Source organism: Sus scrofa, chromosome Y (assembly GCF_054392235.1).
Source record: "Sus scrofa isolate SSC_HxYL_T2T_F1_AM1 chromosome Y, Sscrofa_HxYL_maternal_Yorkshire_Landrace_v2.0, whole genome shotgun sequence".
Lineage (NCBI taxonomy): Eukaryota > Metazoa > Chordata > Mammalia > Artiodactyla > Suidae > Sus > Sus scrofa.
In genome coordinates this window covers 8,666,058-8,689,202 of record NC_139402.1, presented here as the reverse complement: position 1 = coordinate 8,689,202, position 23,145 = coordinate 8,666,058, and the positions used below count along the sequence as shown (strand labels likewise).

The window sequence follows — 23,145 nt, the reverse complement described above, 5'->3', positions numbered from 1 at the left end:
TTGTTCTCCAAGTAACAGATTTGTAGATAAAGGAAGTTTTTATCATCATTAGTTTTTGCCTTTTTAGGGCCACACCTGCAGCATATGGAAGCTCCCAGGCTAGGGGTCGAATAGGAGCTGCAGCTGCAGGCCTACACCACAGCCACAGCCACAGCCACAGCCATGTAGGATCCAAGCTGCGTCTGCGACCCACACAGCATCTCACAATGACGCCAGACCCCTGACCTAAGCAAGGCCAGGGATCTAACCCACATCCTCGTGGATACGAGTGGGGTTCTCAACCTGCTAAGCCACAACAGGAATGCCAAGTTTTTAAAACTTTAAACACACTCTCAAGAGTGCGTCATCATTCACCTCCCAGAGAGAGCCACAGAACACACTGGAGGTGTCTGTTTGCAAACACTGTTCCTTATTACACATTCACCTCACAATATATGTTCACATCTTTTTACAGAAGCTTTCATGTCCCACGCATTCCCTTTAAGTGCTGGATGTGATTCCACTGGATGGATGTAACATACATTATGGAATAATTTCCCATGGTGAGCCATTAGGTTGGCACTTTTTGGTATACAAAAGTAAAAACTTGGATTTGTGTCTCTATATAATTAAATCTATTCATGTTTTCTAGATCTTTGTGCATGCTTCCAAAAAGGTGCATATACTAGCGCGTCTGAAGTAAATCACACAATCAAGAATTACATACACTTTAAAAATGGACATAACGTTGAATATATACAATATAAATTTGAGTATATTCATACATTTATAATACTGCCAAATTGTATAAAGGTTTCCATTTTTCAGCTATTTTTTAAAAAACGTTGTACCCCTATGTTGTTAAACCTTTGCCAAAAAAATAGGAAAAAGAAGTAAAATCTTCCAAAATTATATATTTTGGCAGGAGGGACAGAAGTGAGGTTTGACTTTTTTTTTATATGTATATTTGCTTTTTTTTCTCTTATCCTGGAAATTGCCTGTTCATGTCTTTATTCATTTTTGTTTTATTGATTATGAAGGCTATGTTGAAGGGTGCCTAACAGATATCAATTTTTTTGCTGATTGATGTATGGCCATTTGTTTCCAGGAAATTATGTCATTTGAATTTTTACATAGTGCATTTTGCACAGAGTATAAATAATGTACCAGAGCTTTCCTTCACATGTTCATTTATAATTGCCATACCTGAGAATACCTTCCTCACTACAACATTACAGAATTCACCCGTGGGTGTGCTTATTTGCTTTTGTGTGGGCTTTTTTGGGGGGACTGTTATAGGTTGGTTTACCACATGTAATTATAAAACATCTATCGAGAATGCATTTTATTGTGTAGAGTGGGGTAGGCATCCGGTTTTTTCTCTTTCTTGCTTTTTCTTTCTTTCTTTTTGCTTTTTTGCTTTTTTTGGGGGGGGGGGGCTGCACCCACTATGGAAGTCCCCAGGCTAGTGGTCAAATCGAAGCTACAGCTGCCAGCCTGCACCACAGCCACAGCAGAGCGGGATCTGAGATGCGTCTGCAACCTACACCACAGCTCATGGCAAGGCCGGATCCTTAACCCACTGGGCGAGGCCAGGGATCAAACCCGCATCCTCATGGATACTAGTCAGATTCGTTTCCACTGCGCCAGGACAGGAACTCCAGGCATCCGGTTTTCATTAGAATAATCCATCTTTTCATGAGAGATTGGGAACAAAAGCTTTATGAGCTGCTACTTCTAACTATCTTACCGGTCACCATACCCTTGTTTTTTTCCTATTTGTCTATTCTAGTATGTGGTTACTGTTGTTTTAATTTTATAGTTCTATCTGTCCCAATGCCACATCATTTCTCTCTTCAGTATTTTTCTGGCTGTTCTTTCTCTCCAGATGACTGTATTTATTTTTATTTATTTTGTATTGACGTATAGTTGATTTACAATGTTGTGCCAATTTCTGCTGTACAGAAAAGTGACTCGGGCATACATATACATATTCTTTTTCTCATATTATCCTCCATCATGTTCTATCCCAAGCGACTCGATATAGTTCCCTGTGCTTTACAGTAGGGTCTCATTGCTTATCCATTCTAAATGTCCCCAATACAATTTTTTTTCCTACTGTACAGCATGGTGACCCAGTTACACATACATGTATACCTTCTATTTTCACACATTATCATGATCCATCATAAGTGACTAGATATAGTTCTCAGTGCTACATAGAAGGATCTCACTGATAATCTATTTTCAAAGGCAACATTTTGCATCCATTAACCCCAAGCTCCCAATTCACCCCACTCACTCCCCTTCCCCCTTGGCAACCACAAGTCTATTCTCCAAGTCCATGAGTTTCTTTTCTGTGGAAAGGTTCCTTTGTGCTGTATATTAGATTCCAGATATAAGTGATATCATATGGTAGTTGTCTTTCTCTTTCCAACTTACTTCACTCAGTATGAGAGTCTCTAATTCCATCCATGTTGCTGCAAATGGCATTGTTTTGTTAGTCTTTATGGCAGAGTAGTATTTCATTGTGTATATGTACCACATCTTCCTATTCCAATCATCTGTTCATAGTCATTTGTGTTGATTCCATGTCTTGGCTATTGTGAATAGAGCCGCAATGAACACGTGGATGCATGTGTCTTTTTTAAGGAAAGTTTTGTCTGGATATATGCCCAAGAATGGGGTGGCTGGGTCATAGGGTAGTTCTATGTATAGATTTCTAAGGTACCTACATACTGTTGTCCATAGTGATTGTACCAGCTTACATTCCCACCAACAGTGCAGGAGGGTTCCCTTTTCTCCACACCCCCTCTAGCATTTGTTATTTGTGGACTTATGAATGATGGCCATTCGGACTGGTGTGAGGTAGTATCTCACGGTAGTTTTGGTTTGCATTTCTCTAATCATCAGGGATGTGGAGCATTGTTCCCTGTGCTTGTTGGCCATCTGTCCACCTTCTATGAAAAAATGTCCATTCAGGTCTTTTGCCCATATTTCCCTTGGGTTGTTGGCTTATTTGCTGTTGAGTTGTATAAGTTGCTTATATATTCTAGAGATGAAGTTCTTGTCCATTGCATCAGTATTTTTTCTGGCTGTTCTTTCACTCTGGATAACTTTTAAAAATCACCAAAGGGAATGAGGTTGGGATTATTTTGAATTTTTTTTAGAGATTCATTTAGGGAGCATCAATATTTCTACAATACGGGGCCATCTCAGTGACCATGTATGGCTGCAGTTCCTGAACCACTTTAATTTTGTGTAGCTTTATGGCTTTCTTCATATTTTTCGTTCACAGTACTTGCTAAGATTACTCCTGGGAATGTAATGATTTTGTTTGCTATACTGAAGGCAGTATGTCTTAGCACGTTTTCTGAGAGTTCTTTGAGTATAGATGTCTTTATATAAGTACCTTTCATAAGTGAATTCTTTTTCTTTCTAACCCTTTCTCACCTTCTCTGTAAGGTTTAGTGACTAGCACTTTCCTGAGATTGTTGAACCATTTTGGTGATAACAAATCCTTCTCTTTATTCTGCCGGTCCTTGGAAAGGCTACTATTGTTTTGCTGTCCAGCCTCTCAGATGAAGAGAACAGTCAGCATTTCTGAAGGAATGAAGGAATTTTATTCAAAAGAATGTCCTTCTCAGATGTCTGTGCAGTAGGAAGAGAATCTCATTGCTTTAACTTGGTTGTCACGACTGTTTTCATCGGCGTGCTTACGAATGTTACCGTGGGCTGATCCTTCGATTTCCAGAATGGAACACTGTCATGATGTACTCCTTATTTTAAGTACAGACAGATTTGTTCATGTACTCATTCATTCATTCAATCTGTTATTTGATTGTTCCAAATGAACACATGTACCATAACAAACATAACGTGATATAGCGCAGTTCTAGAGAAGGCGAGGATTAAAGAAAGCAATACCATTAGGCTCGTGTGTGGCTGCTTTAGGACAGAACTCAGAGCCCTAGCTCTCTGAAAAACTCACCATTTCAGTGGATGAATGACGACAAGGACCCAGTGTTCAGCTAATAGGAGCACTTTGAGTTGGGAAGGGTTTGGCCTCGTCAATGAACAAAACCAATGCCAGCCTGAGGGTGGCTTAAGGACCATACTGAATTTATTATAAAACACATGACTCTTTGGAAGCCTCCCTCTATTTTAAGACCCAGCACCTCAATTCAGATCACACTGTTTTATATCCTTTTTTAAAAAATAAGTATTTACCAAGGGGGAGGGGGAAGGAGTAGATGGACTGGGAATTTGGGGTTAAGAGATGCAAACTATTGCCTTTGGAGTGGATAAGCAAAGGGATCCTGCTGTACAGCACTGGGAACCATGTCTGGTCACTTGTGATGGAGCATGATAACGGGAGAAAAAAGAATGTATACATGTATGTGTGATTGGGTCACCTTCCTGTGCAGTAGAAAACTGACAGAACACTGTAAGCCAGCTATAACGGCAAAAATAAAAATCATTATAAAAAAAGGATTTAGGCTTCCCATCTCACAACACCTGGACCTGCATCTGCTCATGATAGAGAGAGAGTAACAAAAGATAAAAGTCTGATCGGCTTTTGGCCAGGTTATGGGAAGGCATCTGGAGATAAAGGAAGATTCATAAACAAGAGAGTAGCTTGACCTAATACATATACTATATGAAAAATATATTTTCTATGTATATATATTAAACTTTATGTTTTGAGAGTAATTTGAGACTCACAGCAAAATTGAGAGTTAGGTGGAGAGAGTTCCCGTGTACCTCCCGCCCCCCCATACACATCTTCCCCACCATGCTATCAACACCCCCACCAGCCGATCAACACTTGTTACAACAGACACACCTGCACTGACACTTCACCATAACCCCAAGTCCACAGTTTACAGTAGGGGTCACCTTTAGCACTGTACACTCTGTGCATGTGGACAAAGGTATAATGACCTTCTCCAACACTAGAGCACAATCCAGAGTCATTTCATGGCCCTAGGATGCCTCAGGGCTCCATCTATTCATGCCTCCCCACTCCCCAATTTATATTTTCAAAACGGCATGCTGGCTCTTGGTCAGGCAATTTAGCATACAAAGCGAACACTGGAAAAAAGCAAACAAGTTTCTATGAGCCAAGATTTTGTTTGGCTCGTTGCATTAACATGGTCAAAATGAGACTTATCTAACTTGGTCAGATTTGGCACTTAGAATATCTTTCAAAAGACATTTTCCTCAACACTAAGTCTACATCTGCATAAAATCTTGGGCATTACAGCATCCAAGAGGCTATCTTCAATCTTCTTTCTCTTGTGGAGCCGTCAGTAGACCAAAAGTACCTAGACAACAGTTACGGCTCAAGGAACCTCTTGGGAGGCAGAAGAATCAAATCGCAGGCAGGCCGTGGTCACCAAAGACAGAAGACATCAGGCTGGGTTTTTGACGGCCACGAGGTAGTTATTTTGGGGACTCACAGTGCCCTTCCTTTTCTCAGTGTGGCCATTCCGTGTGTTCCCGTGACATCTACATAAGCTTCCTGCAGGACTGCAACGTGATGACACACACAGAGCCAACCCCTGTTACCATGGCACCTGTGTTCTATAACTCACCACAAACACTGAATTAGTAGATTCAGAACTATGGTTCCTAGAGGACCTGCAGGGTTAGGTGCCTGCACGCCTCCGGTCACAATACTTTCATCCATGGGTAGACACATAGCCTAGTTTCTGTGTGTTTCTGTTTAAAAACACCACTGAAGAAATGCTGCTGATCCACTAACCCATCAGCATGAAGCCATCCCCGACTGAAGCTCCTCCAACACTTGAGTTCTTCCTAAGACACGCGCCACTCGTCTTACACCCAGGAAAGGACCTCAGCACTTCAGCACCACACCCAAGGCCATTTCAAGCAGTGAAATCCTGACCCCAAAGCACAAATATGTGAACAACTTTTTAGACCACATAAGGACACCTGCTTAGAGTAGGAGCACAGAGAAGGAAGGCAGAACACTGACCGCACCGAGGAACACGGTGCCACTGGACTGAAAGTTTCCACCACAGTGCATGACCACAGATGCCTGCAAACACGCACGGTGTAGACACACTGCGCATACTGGGTGGAGGGCTTCAAATACGTACAACCAAATGAGCCAGTCTGCAGAGAATGAGGATGGACCATGTATCATTTCTGCGGTACACTGTGAGCTTTGTAAGAGCATGTCACAGACATGACTTATCCTTGTTCCAGTGAAAACAGCATCATATCCAACCCTGGCTAATCCACAGACTATTATTTTCAACTTTAAAAAATGATAGCTGCAGAGTTCCCATTGTGGCTCAGCAGAAATGAATCTGATTAGCATCCATGAGGATGCAGGTTCAATCCCTGGCCTCCCTCAGTGGGTGAAGGGTCCGGCATTGTCATGAGCTGTGGTGTAGGTCACAGATGCAGCTTGGATCTGGCATTGCTGTGGCCGTGGTGTAGGCCGGCGACTGTAGCTCCGATTGGACCCCTAGCCTGGGAACCTCCATATGCCCCCGGTGCAGCCCTAAAAAAACCCAAAAGAATGATAGCTTTTTTTTTTTTTTTCCCAACCTGAAAGCCCAGTCAAACAGAAAAACTTGGTAAGACTGGGTTTTCTCTGTTTGACTTTTGTCCTTCTCTTTGCCCTTTTCGGAGGGTAAGATGAATCGTACAAGACGGTGTCACAAGGAGGCTCCAGAAATCATGCTTTCCAGATTCTAGGATCTTAGCTCAGTGTGTTTCTTCTTACCCAAAGCTGACTCGCCCCTCAGGTGCTCTGCCAGCAAAAGATGATGATATTTCCTCTCCTGGAAAAATCAGAGATCAAACACCAAATTCGATTCCTAGCTCTCTGTCACTCCTGAGCTGTCTGCTGTGTGAAAAAGTCTAATATGCAACAGCTGGTACCAAACTGTGAAGTTGTCTGGTCTGTATTTCAAATGCCCCTTTTCCCACCAGGAATTATTTGGGAAAACAGCCTGCTGGAAGTAATTAATCTCTGCTCTCCGTGGAGTTCTATTAGGGAGATATGAACCCCAACAAATCAGTTAAGACACATCATTTAAAGAGAACGGCTCAAAAATCTGCCATGGACACAACCATCTATGTAGGAGGTCTCTTGGAGCACTTTCAACACATTTTTGTCTTATAAGTCACCCCTGTGTGAAGTTTTAGGAGGACTGTGTGTAAACACTTGAGGTTTGGTCATGTAAAATGAAGCAAGCTTAGACCTTAATCTGTGTCAACACCAACTCAATGAAGTTTTCAGCAGACTCTATCCCTAGTTCTGGCAGAGGATCCGGTGAAACGGCCGAGCGTTTACACATGTCTGCCAGCTCTGCTTCCCCTTGCCGATGAGGGCTGTGTTAGAAAGTGTTCCCACAGATCTGAGGGCTCCTGTGGGCATGGGGCCCCCTTTATAAGCCCAACGTTCTGGAAGGTATGCTGACATAAACAACGGGACATCAGGAGGAATGGCCCTGAACCCTTTCCTCCTCCTGTCTCCTTGAAGCCCACATGAAGAAGCATCTGGAGTTTCCTGGCTTGAAAGTTCTAGGAATCTGGGGGTGCTCGTACTATACCCTCAAGGAGGGTGTTCCGAATGAGGGAAGACCATGCAAGGGGATGGGGGATTAGATGATTCAGGGCGTGTGGGGAGGGGCAGGGCTGTCTCTAAACCATTAGTGCTGATTCTGATCAGAACCCTTATTTTGAGCAGGGAACCTGGTTGGCATCTGTGACCTGGGGCAAGAGCCAGTGTGATGGACGCGGCAGACAAGTAGGGTACCTGCCGCCAAGCCAGGTGCAAACCCCAAGGACAGCAGGACTGGGCTTCTCAGATGCCCCAGGCACATTGGTTGGCATCCAGGCATCCAGGCGAGCGGACCCCACCCCCCACCTCAGACCAAGCTGGAGAGCACAGAAGCCACTCTGATGGAGGACACATGAGCTGACTACTTTGGACAAAAATCTGGAAGACTGCATGCATTTGAATGATACAAGAATCATGCTACTGATAAAACGCATAACTCACCCACGCATGTTTTTCTCCCTCCATTTCCCACCCAGTAGAAAGACACTGGCTTTCTGGAAGAGTACTCAAGACAGTTCCGTAAGGACTCAAAATAAACGCTCTTTGATCTAGAAGGATTCTAACACTCACATGGCAACCCAGAATGACGTTTTCTGGCACTGTTGCAGGACATGGGGACAAAGACACAGTCTCGCCAAGAATAAACACTGGTGAGATGTTTGCCTGCTCTGTATGCATGATTATTTCAGCATAGTTGGCAACAGAATCCTAGTGGAGCAAAAAATCATTACATGTGCTAAAAACGTCAGTCCAGAAACAGGAAAATCAGCATCATGCTTACTCGTCATCCACCCTCTAGTCGTGAACAAGTCCTTGCGGGTGAAGGGTGCATAGACATCAACAGACCAATTGTTTTCTCTTGCCCTTTCAAATTCACCATTTACATGGCTATAAGGATCGACAGCAGAATTACAAACTTGGTTTTCAAGAATTTCAGTTTGTATACTTCAAGTGGGTTTATATGTCTCTTTTTTTCTTTTTCTTGTCTTTTTAGGGCCGTGCCCTCGGCATATGGAAGTTCCCAGGCTCGGGGTTGAATCAGAGCTATGGCCGCTAGCCTTTGCCACAGCCACAGCAAAAAAGGATCCGAGCTGCCTCTGTGACCTACACCAGAGTTCATGGCAATGCTGGATCCTTAACCCAATGAGCGAGACCAGGGATCGCACACACATATTAGTCAGGTTTGTTATCGCTGAGCCATGATGGGAACTCCTGCTTTTTATTTCTACACTAGACCTAAGAATCCTTTCATTGAAGAACCCTAAATCATCCAACATTTAAAGAGATGCCTCAACTGCTAGCTTTGATTAGTACTTTTTTAAATGCTCTATCTTATAAATAATAGATTAACTGCAACTTTTTAAATTTCTTGTTTTGTTTTGTATTCCATAAATCTCAAAGGTTGGCCCACTGCTAATTTTGCCAAAATAGTATGTTGTGCTAATAAATCCCTAGATGAATCTTTTTCCTTGTCAGGAAGGGGAAAAAAAGCTATCCCATATACTTAAGCGTTCTAAAATGTATTTCAGAAGGTCAAATTCACTCTGAGCTGTGATTTTTTTCCTTCAGTGACACAAATTTTCCTTTGCTATTTTAACAGGACAGTGTTAAGTACTATAAAATGGTAGAGTTTTTTTTTTTTTAAAGGATTTGGAAAATTGACTTTGATGAAAAAAAATCAACTTTATCCAGGGATAAACATATTTACCTAGATTAAATCTATGCAGAAGAAAAGCACATGAAAATTCCAAAGCTGAAGTCACAGACATAGAAATCTCATGAACCATGTTAAACGTCTCCCCCCAAATTCAGTAGCCTGGAAGAGAAAACATGATGTGATGGGAAGAAACAGAGATGGAAGTGGAGCTGGAGATCTTGGTCTCAAGGTTAAGGTCAGGTTCAGCCACCTCAGAGCTGCACTGTCCACATGGCTGTGGGTAGGAACAGGCTTAGACGACTCTGTCTTGACTTAGCCATCTTCATTTAACTCCTCTGACTTCGATTCAAGTGTCGCATAGAAAACAGCTCACAAACCCCCAAGTCTATGTCACATGGGGGACCCCTTCATGGCAGTCCGCAGATACAAAGCTCAGGCTTTAAAATATCATCTGTGTTAACATTTGTGTTTACCCAGGCAATCTGCATCCCAGGAGGGAGGAAATACCAAGTCTGTTTGGAACCTCGTTTTCTTCATTATTTTTTCCCCAGTGTTTAACCAAGCCTTGGCACATGACAGACACTTAACGAGTCCTCGCTGTAAAGCGGATAAGTGAATTAACGAACACTGTCTAAACCAGCCGTGCCGTGTCTTTCCCATGTAGAGGAAATAATTGAAGCCATGTTTTGCAGACAACCAGTCTCATGTTTTTTGTTTTTTTTTCCCCCTGTCTTTTTAGGGCCACACCCGAGGCATTTGGAGGTTTCCAGGCTAGGGGCTGAAATGGAGCTGTACCACCAGCCTGCACCACAGCCACAGCAATGCAGGATCTGAGCCACGCCGGCAACCTACACCACAGCTCATGGCAATGCTGGATCCTTAACCTACTGAGCGAGACCAGGGATCGAAACTGCATCCTTGTGGGTGCTAGTCAGATTCATTTCTGCTGAGTCATGATGGAAACTCCCAGCCACATCTTTTTTTTTAATCCCTTTTTGAATAGATACTATGTATCTGTTATTCTGAGATGCCAGTAACCCTCCATGTTTAGCTTCCTAAGTCTGGGCATTCACATCCTTTTTTTATAATGCACATCTTCTAATTTGAAATACCAAAGGAGCAAGGCTATTGTGACCGAGTTGATTTTCCTCCCACCTTTGAAACGCGCCTGGACCGAACCTGGTAATGAACATATTCACACGAGCTCTCACTTTCCTAATATTTGTGCTATAGGAACTGCCGGTGCTGTTGACCTCACTGGCTGTCAATGCTCGTCAGAACGATGATGCGCCAGGGATAGGAACATGTTTTCAAGGCACCATATAGGGTCATTGACTCCAGGTGTCTCCACCTGCCCCTCTCCTCATATATTGAAATCCTCACCCCCATGTGATGGTATTAGGAGGTGGGGTCCTTCCGGAGGTGATGAGGTCACAAAGGGGGTGCCCTCATGAATGGGATTAGTGCCCTCTTAAGAGAGACCCCAGAGAGTCTGCTCATACCTTCCACCCTGTAGGACACAGCAGGAAGACAGCCATCTATGAACCAGGATGCAGGCCTTCACCAGACACCAAATCTGAGGCTGCCTCCCTGGACTTCCAGCTCCCAGGACCGTGAGGAAGAAACACCTGCTGTTGATAAGCCTCCCAGACTATGGTGTCCGGTTATAACAGCCTGAACAGGCTACGGTGATAACACAGTGATTATCACTCAGAGCAGCCCCTGCATACGTTCTTGAGACTGATGCAAAATACAGTGAATAACCTCCTGAAAGGTAGAACATTAAGGGCTTAGGCACAAAATGAAAACAATGATACACATGATTTATTCCTAGCTTGGTCATTCAACTGTCTTCTATCTAAAACAGGTTTTCTCACGGACAGCACTGTCATTTCAAGAGGACGTGATGATTATATTTTTAAAAATTGCTAGGCAATTATTTACAACTAGCTTCTGGAAGAATAATTTCAAATATCAAAATGGTAATTTAGCTTCATTCTTTAAAAGACCTGGGAGAGTCAGCTCTCAGTGGCCGTTTCACCCTTTCTGGTGAATGAACTGGTTCAAGCCTCTGAGACTCTCATTTGTTGTTCTTGGATATTTGTATTGGGAGGTTGGCATTCTAACCATCACTGTCAGAAAGCTTCTTTCTCTAGCTTTATACAACATCCTGATGGCAGTTTGGAATCCTGAGAAGCTGCCTCCTATTAATCTCTCTTCTTCTTTGTCCACATGAACTCATATCGGAAGTGAAGGGATCGGATGGGTTAACCCACACTTGATAAAACACTTCATCATTTGGGTTCAGTGCAAGCAATGTGGTCTAGAATCTGAGAACAGAGCCTGTGGCAAGGAATCCAGGATGACAGAAGACTGGATGTTGGTTAATACATGGATGCTATAGACATCGGGCTTACTGATCTTTGAGTAAAATGTCAGAGATAGAAAAGGGCACGATGGACTGGGAGTCTGGGGTTAACAGATGCAAACTACTACATTTGGACTGGATGAGCAATAAGATCCCCTGTGTAGCACAGGGGACTATATCTAGTCACTTGTGATGGAGCACGATGGAGGATAACGTGAGAAAAAGAATGTATATATGTATGTGCGACTGGGTCACATTGCTGTATAGCAGAAAATGGACAGAACACTGTAAACCAGCTATACTGGAAGACAGAAAGATCATTTAGAAAATAAATAAAAGAAAAAATAGAAATCATTATAAAATAATGATGCATCATCTATTGTCTAATTTACTGTAATATTACACATATAGATCATATATCATATATATAGATAATATGTATGTGATTATATCTATGTTACCTATAAATAAAATTATAATGTAAATAAAATTACATAAATGTTATATATAAACTATATACAGGATTGCCTGCAATCCACTTTAACTGGCATATTTTGGTGTCTAATATTCATGCAAGGGTACAAACAGTGTCTAAATCTTATATCTTGTAATTCTTGGTTCGGGATGGTAATATTTTGGAGCACGAAACAAAACCACACTGAAATGAAATCATGGTGTACACAGGCCCTGGAATGCCCGAAAACTTCCCAAGCATTCCCTTGCCAGATGCTAGCAGAAAAAATTTTCCATGGGATAAATATGTGTTTAGTGTTTATTTTATTAGTAACTAAAACTACTTAGGATGTTTGATACAGATCTACAAAATAATATGTTGTTTGTTATAAATATTTACTGAAGCCCATAGCTAACCTGACATGAATCAAGTTGCAAGGTGGTAAAATATTCAAGATAAGATAATGTCTGTAAACCTGAGTTTGCTTACACAATAGAGCCTACATTTAAATATTTTTAAATGGAACAATTAAAATAATGTATCTGTGGATTTCAGCACTACTGCAGAGGCAACTACTGGCCATATTGGGTTTACTATGGTCCTATTTGCTATAGGTCAAATATTCTGTGTAAGGAGTAAAATTCAGCTTATTGGGTGAAACTGTAGGGTTTAGGAGGAGAGATGCATGATATCTGATAAGAATGAATGCTTTATATTCCAATGCAGATAAGATTTGGGACTTGTTTCTCTGTTCACAAATAAACCATGCATCCATAAATGGGAGCCACACTCAAAAAATAATCTCATTCAATCCTTCTCAGTTGAAGGATCTGAGACCCCTGGCACTAATCTGAGTCACAACGGGTACACCAATTCCCCAGCAAACGGATGCAAAAGGAAACACAGAAGCTTTCGAATCACCGTAGACGGGTGTGTCCTTTTCTCCCCGAGCCATGAAGTGTTCTCAAGCTGCAAATCTGCAAAGCTCTCCGAGATCACTGCCTTTACCACACTTAGGGCTCACGCAGGCATCTTAGGAACTTGAGCCATGTTGCAAATACTAACGACAGGAGAGTAGGTAAGGTATGCAGGAGAGCACAACTCAAAGTAGATAAATATTAGCCCCACTTGACCGCGGTGTCAAATAAGGTATGGCAGCTGCCCAAACTCAGGCCAGGTCTGTGCAACTAGAAGCTGGTCCACAGATTCCTTCACAGCCTGAAGCTCAGCCTTCGCGGTTCCCTCCTGACGCTGCTGGAGGAATCACGAGGACGAAGCTCTGTGGAGCGCCATGTCCCAAGTCAGCATGACCGTCACAAGTTAGAAGTGACATGTCAGAGAGCCACTTAGATTGTAGGTCAGGTCTAGGTCAACTTGAGCACCTATAACACACACCCGATCCCTCAGAAATGAGGCACCATGGCCTGTCCATCCACGTGTCCACATGTGGGTTGTGAAATGAATACAGACGCAGAGGGTCTCAAGTTTTCTTAAGTTCCTTGACCAAGGGGCCCAATGAAAGCAAACTACTGAACCTTCGTGAAGCAAAGGAAATGAGTATATATGGCTGTGCCCTGGAGCAGGGTCCATCTGCAGCGGGCATCCTGGGCCATGAAGTATAAACCAGGACTCTTAGCCATCAGGGCTTACATCTAAGTTGGAAGGATGGTACTCGTGTGACCAGAGGCTCTATGTAATGCGGTGGAAGTGACTCAAAGTACTGATAGATGTCAGTCCATCTGTCCAGGGCTCCAGGGGAGCTCGGAGCCAGGGCTATAGAATGCCTAACCCTTGCTTTCTGAAGAGGAAATGAGCCGGGTACGTGGAAGAGACTGGCCTTATCAAAGCAGCCACAGGAAGGCAGTGCACTGTCCACCACAGGGTAATGTTAGCCCCTGTCACATGACTCCAGCCCCAGAACTGAATCTCGTGAAGCCAAAACAGGGAAGGAAAACTCTGCTCAAGGCAGCCCAGCGTTTCTCCTCTTGCTGCTAATTTCAGTCCTTGGATCCGCAGCTCTTGGTGTCAGGTGGGGCCAGGAACCCCGCTCTCCTCAGCAATGCCTCCCTCCACCCAATGGGTTGCCCTTGTTTCCGCTCCCACTGGATAACTCCATCACAACACTGCAGTTTGCTCCTCTACTCATCCATATCCACCCATTCCTTCAGGGCAAATCTGCCAGAGATCTGAGTGAGAAGCTCATTTCCAACACTGGGTCCTGTGAGAACAATGCAGAACAACACGCACAGGGCCCCTGCCTTTGGGGATCTTGTTGTGACATAGGCGGGATTTCCCGGGTGGGGAGGCATGGGTCATCCTGTCTTAAATAACTGCATATGGTCCAGGCCAGACCCTTAAGGCCCGGGGCAGCCTTCTCAGGTTTTCAGTTTTGTAAATAACTGTTCACACTGGGACCTACAAAGAGGAACAGAGACCATCAGAGCTTTGATGACCAAATATCATCAGTCACCGCATATTTTATATCAACATTGAGAAAAGCAACATCCTCCTGCAAAAAAAAAAAAAAAATATATATATATATATATATATATATACAGCTTCCTGAGACACACAGCTGAGACTCAACCAATTACAGCCATTTCCTACACCACACTGAATCCTATCTCCTAGGCCTCTCTGCTTCCAGGATCGAGGGTCAGCCTGCAAATATCCACAGAACAGCTTTGCAGAAAAGCTGGGGTTGTCAAACAAAACACAGTTGAGAAGTGCTTGTATGGCCTCCGGTGAGAGGGATGGGGTACGTGGGGTTCAAAATGATGCTCTCTTCCTGTGTGGTAAGGAATCCGTGAGCTTGGGTGTGAGCACGTGGAAGGAGGTTCATGGCCCTGGAGACCAGACAGGCTGCTGCAGAGAACTGACCAGACTGCTGGGGATGTCATTCACAGGAAGAGCAGTAGGAGGGGAGAGGGGTATCAGACTGGACCACCCTGCGTGAGCCCTGGAAGTCAGACTCTCTTTATCTAATTCCCTTTTCTCCCAGCATCCTGAAAGCCTCAGATCACAAACGGAGGTGTGTGCATTTCTTGCGGAGACACTGGGCAGGCATTAAAAATGAGCACCCCGGAGTTCCCGTCGTGGCGCAGTGGTTAACGAATCCGACTAGGAACCATGAGGTTGCGGGTTCGGTCCCTGCCCTTGCTCGGTGGGTTAACGATCCGGCGTTGCCGTGAGCTGTGGTGTAGGTTGCAGACGCGGCTCGGATCCCGCGTTGCTGTGGCTCTGGCGTAGGCCGGTGGCTACAGCTCTGATTCAGCCCCTAGCCTGGGAACCTCCATATGCCGCGAGAGCGGCCCAAGAAATAGCAACAACAGCAACAACAACAACAACAACAAAAAAAAGACAAAAAGACAAAAAAAAAAAAAATGAGCACCCCATGGGGTTCCAGAATTCCCCTGCAGACCACGCCCCCTTCCTTCCACCAGTCTGTGCTGACCACGCCCCCTTCCTTCCACCAATCTGTGACGACATCCCCTCCCTCCTCCAGTCTGTGAAGTCCAAGACCCCTTCCTTCCACCAGTCTGTGCAGACCACGCCCCCTCCCTTCCACCAATCCGTGAAAACCACGCCCCACCCTTCCACCAATCTGTGCAGACCACGCCTCCTCCCTTCCACCAGTCTGTGGAGACCACACCCTCCCCTTCCTTCCACCAGTCTGTGTAGACCACAGCCCCGCTTCCTTCCACCAGCCTGTGCCGACCACACACCCCTCCCCCCGTTCGTTCCTTCCACCCACTTGCACGCCCCAGGCTGCTGCTCTTTCCCTGCTATGTCTCCTGTTACTGGTACCAAATAGGGGTATCAACCAGCTTCCACTTTCTGAACTTCGGCAAGAAATCCTGAACAATGTCTTTCAGACCCAGAGGCAGGACATTCTGACAGCGGCCTTACTGAAAGGGCATTTTTCACCTGGTGAAGCCTGGAGAGGAGGAGTGCCCTTCATGGCTCAGCGGTTAACGATCCCAAATAGGATCCAAGAGGATGTGGGTTCGATCCCTGGTCTCCTTCAGTGTGTTAAGGATCCGGCGTTACCATGAGCTGTAGTGTGGGTCACAGACGTCGCTCAGATCTTGAGTGGCTGTGGCTGTGGCGTAGGCTTGCAGCTCCAGCTCCAATTGGACTCCTAGCCTGGGAACCTCCATGTTACATGTCATGTCCAGAATAGGCAAATACACAAAGACAGTAGATCAGTGGTTGTTTAGGGCTTAGGCAGGTGTGGATGGGAAGACGGGGAGCTGATAGCTTAAAACAGGATTTCTTTGTGAGAGGATGACAATGTTTCACAACTGATTATGGTTATAGCTGCACATCTGGATGATTCCACTGAACACCTTTAAATCAAATACCTTAAACGGGTGAAGTGTATAGCATGTGAATTATATCTCAATGAAACTGTTACAGAAAAGCTCAACTAATGGAACACTGGCAACATGCAATCAGATGCTTAATAAATTATTTTTTGTGTAACAGAGAAAAAAACCTAGAGAGAAAAAGAATGTCAGGGTGACATGGACATCCAGCCACACACAGAAAATGAACACAGTGACACACTGTGTACACATAACACAACATTCACAGAGACGCTTTCTCCGTAGTGTATCAGACAATGTGTTGTATAAACGTTTTGGAGTTTTTTTGTTTTGTTTTTGGCTGATCCCAAGGCACTTGGAAGATCCCAGACTAGGGATCAAACCTGGCTGCATCAGTGACAATGCCGGGTCCTTAACCATGAGGCCACCAGGGAACTCCAGAGCTTTCTTCAATAAATCTTATTTTCATCTTTCTGCCCAAGAGAACACCAGTTAAGATGTGATTAAACTAGGGAGAATTCCAAAACAGAGACCTCCCTCTAACCCTGACCTCTTCTAGTGGAAAGACTGCTGCAAATGGAATGAAATCATACCTTTCTGTGGTCAGCTACTGCCAAATTAAAGGGCGAACTAGTTTCCCCAATGTGCATGTAAGAGTAAATATTTGGGGGTTCCCATTGTGGCTCAGCAGTAATGAGCCCAACTAGTATCCATGAGGATGTGGGTTTGATCCCAGGCCTCGCTCAGTGGGTTAAGGATCCGGCGTTGCCTTGAGCTCTGGTGTAGGATACAGACGCAGCTCGGATCTGGCGTAATTGTGGCTGTGGTGTAGGCCGGCAGCTGCAGCTCTGATTCAACCCCTAGCCTGAGAACTTAGATATGCCTTGGGTGCGGCCCTAAAAAGAAAAAAAAAAAAAGAGTAAATCTTTGTTCACACACATGCACACACAACGACATACCTATAAAGATCTAAATGAGACATGTTTGAATTCACATGTTTTAGACTAAGTCTCAATTCACCTGAATGCTCCAGTTACAGGAGAGAGAGCAGAGGGACTTTTCCAACACTTTTACAGAAGATACCACCGCCCGGGGCGGGGGGGGGGGGGGGATGAAGAATTTTGAGTATTCTAGGAGAATATTTGTCCAAAGTTTCACTAGGTTCTATTGGTGATCCCAGGTCCTGCAAACAGAAAAGATTTCAAACCTAACCCAGACCCCGTGCCTACGGGTGAGAGCCGGCCCTGGGGATCTGCACGAACGAGATGGGGAAGGTCCCATCAGCCTGGACCTCCGGCTTGTCACACTGAGGACGGCCTGCCCCCGCACGCACTGAAATCCTAGCAGGTCCGCGCACGCCCCGCATCTGTTACTAGGTGCGCGTGTGCGGCGGAAGCTGAAATCGGAACTACGCATCTTTATAACACAGAAAGAAGAGCTTCTGAATTGCAAAATCTGAGGCAGAATCCTGGCCCGTGAGAGTGTCAAGCCAAATTATTTGCAACCTTGGAAGTAAAAAGATATGCAGCAAAGTCTAGACCTGTTCTATTTATTTTCCGCCGCAAAGGTTTCTTTTTCCTGTTCTTTTTTCCCCTCTTCTTTCTTCTCGTCTCCTTAAAAGAAACTAACTGAGCTGGCATGTTCATCAAAGCGATTTACAGAGAATGTACTTTGACAGACTACATTAGGAATGTTGACTTGTGAAAACAAACGGCTGTTTTATCATGCACATAAATTACATGCTTTACAAAAACCTGAAGGTTCGGAATTCCTTAATGACACTCCAGCTCGAGCTGGAGTGGAATTTTGTCCATTTTTCGTTTCAGCACTTCAAAGGGTTGCTCAGGAACCCATGGCTGGCAAAATTCAGCCAGAAATGGTAGTAGCATAGTCTTTCTCCATCGCGGTTATTACTCAAGATTCAGAAGACTACCCTGCGTTAAACTGAGGGTCCTTGTTACCTGTTTTACATAGAATGGTGTGTATACTCTGAAAAGGAATATATAGCTATATATATCTATATTGCTGGTTATATAAACAGCTGATTTACTTTGCTGTACATCTGCAACACAACTTTGTAAACCAACTATATTTCCATAAAATTTATTTAAAAAATACAAATTAAAAATAAAGAAAGGCTAGTATAGTGCATGATGGTTTTCCATCTGCATTTATTAAAATTAAAGTCAAGGTATATGTATTAAGTATCAACCACGAGCCAGACTGCAATGAATATTATTATGGATACAAGGATGGATTGGACAGCGTCAGAAGATGCTTTGGGAGTTCCTGTCATACTTCAGTGGTTAATGAACCCGACTAGTATCCATGAGGATATGGGTTCGATCCCTGGCCTTGCTCATTGGGTTAAGGAGCTGGCGCTGCTGTGAGCTGTGATGTAGATTGCAGACGAGGCTTGGGTCCTCCTTTGCTGTGGCTGTGGCATAGGCCGGCAGCTGTAGCTCGGATTCCACCCCTAGCCTTGGAACCTCCATACGCTGCATGTGCAACCCCACGATGACAAAAGACACCCCTCTCCCCCCCAAAAAAAAGATGACGTTTCTGGGGAAACTATTTCCTCCAATGACTGGTCTATAGGGAACAGCGAGAAATGTGATTTCAAAAAGTGTTCCATGATTTCAAAGACACACTTAATGTATCTGCTTGAGAGCTCATAAAACGTCTTATTTTAAACCAAACTGTGACCCTCCCATCTCTTGAGAGAGGGGCTACAGAAGAAACAAACACGGACAGAGATTCCCTAAGCATCATGCGCCATGAGCAAAGGTCACCCCTTTACACATCTAAGGTGTATAAACGTGGGCAGTTTGATTTGATGTCTGCAGCACATAAAGAAGAAGAAACAGAAAGCTGGAAAAAAGGGAACACTGGCACTTCGTTAAATATATTAGGATTAGGATGCTATGAAGCTTTGATAAGAAAATGCTACAACCACAGCTATGCTTGATAATGACTGATCCATAACGGTGTGTGGGTGGAGTGGTGTGAGAGAGCAGGTGCCCTGGGGAAGGTCCTAAACCTTACTGAGAGGGCGTTCCTACGGCGGCTCAGCGGCAACGAACTCAGCTAGCATCCACGAGGATGTGGGTTCAATCCCTGGCCTCGCTCGGGGGTCAAGGATCCAGCGCGGCCATGGGCTGTGGTGTACATCGCAGACGCGGCTCGGATCTGGCATGGCTGTGGCTGTGGTGTAGGCTGGCAGCTGCAGTTCCAATTTGATCTGTAACCTGGGAACTTCCATATGCTGCAGGTGTGGCCTGAAAAAGCAAAACAAACAACTTACTGAGAGACAGTTGTACAGTAATAGCTTTGAAAAACAAGTGAGTGTGAGGCAGATGGACTGAGGATGCTGATATTGCCTGTGTATCTTGATAAACATATAGTAAAGGAAGAGTTTAAAAATTCCTTCCTTTATTACTGGCTTGACCAAAGGTTAAGGCCAAATTGGTTTTTCTTTTCATGATTTAAGAAAACCTGAAAGTGACACAGACAACAATGAATGTGAAACTCAAATGCAGGGAAACACACATAAACATACAATTCATGGCACCATGCAAGATCCCAAATACCAAGCAATACATTTAAATTACGTGAAATCTTTCACATGGGAAACAACACTAAACGCTCAGAGAATTTAAAGAACATCTACATAGAGAAACCTATCATGTTTAGGGATTGAAGGACTCAATTTTTTATATTGGTATTTTTACTGGAATTATACTATGTTTGGATTTTATCTTGGGGAGAATATATTTGTGATACTGTATCCAGAATTATATAGTTTTTTTTTTTTTTCATACTATCTTCCATCATGTTCTAACCCAAGAGACTGGGCACAGTTCCTTATGCTGTACAGCAGGACCCCACACTTACCCGTTCTAAATGTCATAGTTTGAATCTACTAACCCCACACTCCCCATCTGTCCCCTTCTCTCCTCCCCTCCGCATAAACACAAGCCTAACCTCCTTGTCCTTGGTCTGTTTCTGTTTTGTAGAAAGATCATACATGCCCTATTTTACCCTCCATCTCACACCAGTTAGAATGGCCATCACTAGCAAGTCAACAAACAACAAAGGCTGGAGGGGGTGTGGAGAAAAGGGAACCTCCCGCACTGTTGGTGGGAATGTACACCACTGGTACAGCCACTATGGAAAAGAGTATGGAGGCACCTCAGAAAACGGAATATAGAACGGCCATATGGCCCAGCAATCCCACTCCTGGGCCTATATGCAAACCAAACATTCATTCGAAAAGATACATGTACCCCTATGTTCACTGCAGTGCTATTCACAACAGCCAAGGCACAGAAAGAACCCAAATGTCTATCGGGAGATGAATGGATTAAGAAGATGTGGTACATATACACAATGGAATTCTATTCAACCATACAAAAGGACAAATTAATGCCATTTGCAGCAACATGGATGGAACTAGAGATTCTCACACCAAACAACGACAGAAAAAGAAAAACAAACACCATCTGATGTCACTGATATGTAGAGTCTAAAATATGGTACAGATGATCCATCTGCAAAATATTTTTAAGGCACCTATTCTTCCCAGTTTGATTTATAGGTTCAATGCAATCCCTATCAAGATTTCACCAAGGTTTTTGTGGCAAATGAGAGAAAAGCAAAGGGTAACCGAGGTGACCTTGAAGAAGACTCAATGCCAAGGGTGTGAGTTACCAGGTATTGAGACATACAAAGGAGCAAGAGAAACCAAGAGAGTGGCAGAAGAGAAAACAAGGAAAAAATCTATAAAAACAGTCTAGGATCTGGGTGACTTGTGTATGGAAAAGGGCCAGATCAATCCATTAGAGGAAAGGACTGTCAAATTAGTAAGTCACTTTGGCTCAACTGGATATAATGATATTTTAAAAAGGAATCTTTATCTCAAGGAAATTAACATGAAATAAATTATAGGCCATCTATAAAACATATAATACAACTTACAGAAAAAAAAGAATATGTCTATAAACTTGACATATATAACAATTTCTAGTCAGCACACAAAAATCACTCGGCACAAAAGAAAAAAACTGATAAATTATTTCCATTTAAATTAAGAATTTTTGGGAGTTCCCGTCGTGGCGCAGTGGTTAACGAATCTGACTAGGAACCATGAGGTTGCGGGTTCGGTCCCTGCCCTTGCTCAGTGGGTTAACGATCCGGCGTTGCCGTGAGATGTGGTGTAGGTTGCAGACGCGGCTTGGATCCTGCATTGCTGTGGCTCTGGCGTGGGCCGGTGGCTCCAGCTCTGATTAGACCCCTAGCCTGGGAACCTCCATATGCTGCGGGAACGGCCCAAGAAATGGCAAAAAGACAAAAAAAAAGAAAAAAAAGAATTTTTGTTCATCAGCAGACACTAGTAAGAGAGACATAATAGTTCCAAAGGGACCAGTATCTTGAATATATAAAGAATGTCTACAAATCTAGACAAAAATGACTTCTGAATGGAACATTTTCCGAGGATTTCCCAATGGTTAATAAGCATAGGAAAAGTTACTCTATATCACGACTCATCAGGAAAATACACATGAGAGCCAGAAAGTATACCACTATCCAACTACTAGAATGGATGAAATTGTAAAAAATAAAACAAATAAACAGGAGTTCCCATTGTGGCTCAGCGAAAACGAATCCAACTAGGAACCATGAGGTTGCAGGTTTGATGCCTGGCCTTGCTCAGTGGGTAGAGGATCCAATACTTGAGTGAGCTGTGGTGTAGGTCGGATCCTGCATTACTGTGGCTGTGGCATAGGCTGGCAGCTACAGCTCTGATTCAGCCCCTGGGAACCTCCACATGCCATGGGTGTGGCCCTTAAAAAAAAAAAGACAAAAAAAAATTAAACAAACAAAAAAGATCCCCAACCTCAAGTGTTTACATGCTTGCCAAGCTACCGAAACTAACTATATGGCTTGGGGGAGCATGCATCTGACCACTGCTTTGGAGAGCCGTTTGGTAATATGCACTAAAGCCAACCATGTACCTACCCTACAAATATCCACACAGTTCTTTCTAGGGGTATATCCAGGACAATGGAAGACACACGCCCAACAAAAGTGCAAGAGTGTTCATTATGGCTTTAGGCACGGGAGCCCCAAATTGGACCAACCCAAACATTCATCGACACTACAGTGGATAAAAAAATTATACTGCCTCTTTACGAAAATAAAATACGAATGAACTACCACTGCATTCAACACCAGGAATGAATCTCTCAGATGTAGTGATGGGCAGACAAAGCCAGAAAGCAAAGAGCATGCCCCATGTGACGTCATTTATCTGCAGGTTAACGGAGGCTAAACTGACGCATGTGAGCAGATGTGGCAGTGACAACAGTCTCTAAGAGCAGGATACTGAGTGAGCAGGAGCATGAGCAAAGCTTTGGGTCCTGGAAATATGTCTATTTTGACCAGAGTGTGGATCACTTAAGAACATCCATATGTAAAGTGTCACTGAATTTCACCTCTAAAGATTTGGACAGTTTATGGATTTTACACCAAAAAAAAAAAGGACCATCATCTTTAAAACTGCTTTTTCCCTTTGAAAACCTAGCATGTGTTCAAGGGTTCCATTTGGATCAAGACCAATGATAAAGGCATTTTTTAGAAAGAAGCCACAAATCTGGTTTATTCTGCCTTCCCTCAGCATCCCATTCACATACACATTTCCCCATGTTAGGCACTTTAGCAAAATAAGGGAGATGTACATTTTTTTCCACTTTATTG

At 43.7% G+C, this 23,145-nt stretch overlaps 1 long non-coding RNA gene across 27 annotated transcripts in view; it reads right to left on the bottom strand.

Annotated features, from left to right (window-relative positions):
- The window catches only part of LOC102166211 (uncharacterized), a 544,835-nt gene that overhangs the window by 111,664 nt on the left and 410,026 nt on the right, over positions 1-23,145 (bottom strand). The window lies entirely within an intron of this gene.